The sequence below is a fragment of the Crocuta crocuta genome, unplaced genomic scaffold (assembly GCF_008692635.1).
Source record: "Crocuta crocuta isolate KB4526 unplaced genomic scaffold, BGI_CrCroc_1.0 scaffold275, whole genome shotgun sequence".
Lineage (NCBI taxonomy): Eukaryota > Metazoa > Chordata > Mammalia > Carnivora > Hyaenidae > Crocuta > Crocuta crocuta.
In genome coordinates, this window is record NW_027530497.1 from 701,229 (window position 1) to 702,932 (window position 1,704).

Here is a 1,704-nt window from a genome sequence, read left to right on the forward strand (position 1 = left end):
GTTTTTCTTTTCAATTATATTAACACTTCCATATTGCTTTCCTTCTATCACTATTTGATTAGTAAACCTTTTTCACCTAATATTTTCAAGCTTTCTGTGTCATTGTTGAGTCGGCTTGTGGTCAAGTTATAGCTGGATTTTGTTTTAAATCCAGTGTGTCTTTTAAAAATTAGCCCATTTATATTTATTGTAAATACTGATGTTAGGCTTTCTTCTCTCATCTTATTTTTTCTATTTACTATGCTTTTATCTTGTTTCTTTTTCTTTTCTTGTTCTCATTTCTGACTCTTGTTGGACTGGATAGGTTTTCTTTGTTCCATTTCCCCCCTTTTTAATGGTCTGCAAATACAAACCCAATTTAATTCTTCAGTGTTTAGACTTAAATATAAAAACTTAACGTTATATATTCAGAACATCTATATTAAAAATTAACACCTGGAATAAACCTGTATATATAGTTTCTTGAATACATTTCTGAACTTTTTCTGATCTTCAGTTTTCACACTTGTAAAATTGGGAATTTGAGTTCTTCACTTAATCTTTATTTAACCTTAAGGATTAAATGTGATGCCATGTCAAGCACCAGACTTTACTACGTAAGAGGTCTTCAATTCCTTCATTCCATTTCTTTTCATTCAACCAAATAACTTCAGGTCCAAAAGACACAAGCACCTTTTATCTCCTTTGTCCTTCAAAGTCACCTCTTCATATTTCTTGCAACATTATGGCCTTCCTCTAGTCTTTCAATTGCTTTGTAAGACTCAGGATATCTCCTCATCCTTCCTCTACATTAAAAAAAATCCCATCTGCATTGTACTGAAAGGGCTTTTTTGCTCTAGATTTAATGAACGTCATTTCCCAATGACTCCATGCCTTTCTTCATTTTTTCTTCAAAATGGCGGACTTCAGACGTTCCACGAATAGCACCACGTGCGCCTGCGCCTCCCGCGGCCATTTCGCCCAGCAGCCCAAACTCCAGCCCCTGCTCCGCGAAGCGCCTGCGCAAGAGCCTTCAGAGCACAGTGGCTCCTCCCTCTAGCTGAGTACGCTTGAAACCGCACGTTCCCGTCCCTTCCCTCCCCCGCTGACTCTGCACCGCCCTCAGCCCTTTCCTGTGAGATTCTTCCGCCAAGTGGAAAGCCCATCTTCCGTCGACAGCCTACGCAATTGAAGAGGAATCCAATAGGCACCTACAGCCCTGGGGCTCGTCATTCAGTCTTATCTATGCACCACTGCAATTTTCCTCTGTGCCCTAAAGTTGATAAGCGATTTCGCGGGACTTTTTTGCATCCTGTAGGCAACAAACGGAAAGAATGGCTGTGGCGGAGGGATCTCTCGCTTACGCTCTGTGTACTTTAACCTAATGGGGGTCGTCCGGGAGTCGGAAGGGGGAGGGGAGAGGGAGGAGGCAGCCAAGGAATTGTTTTTTTCTCTCGCCCCGCCTGCGCCAGGCCGGCCAATGGCGGCGGGCTGTTTACCCACGAGCCTCGCCCAGCTCCTCGAACTAGGCCAATGAGCGGCGGCAGCGGCTCCGAGGGGGCGGCTCCGAGAGGCTGTGCGTGTCTTGTGAGAGCTCTTGAACCAAGTCAGAGCGAGAGCTGGGCGGCTGGAAACGGCGGCCGCCGCCGGTGACTCAGGGAGGCAGGAGGCGGGGTAAGAGCGCCGCGGCCTCGGCTTAGGGGAGAGGAGGAAGAAAGATGAAGG

At 45.7% G+C, this 1,704-nt stretch overlaps 1 protein-coding gene across 2 annotated transcripts in view; it reads left to right on the plus strand.

Moving 5' to 3' along the window:
* Nucleotides 1-1,569: 1,569 nt before the first annotated feature.
* Nucleotides 1,570-1,704, plus strand: part of KDM3A (lysine demethylase 3A) — a 53,035-nt gene continuing 52,900 nt past the window's right edge. For both annotated transcript variants that reach the window (XM_077766676.1, XM_077766677.1), the window contains exon 1: nt 1,570-1,653. The gene's annotated coding sequence lies outside the window, so the exon portion shown is untranslated. The remainder of the gene's footprint in view (nt 1,654-1,704) is intronic.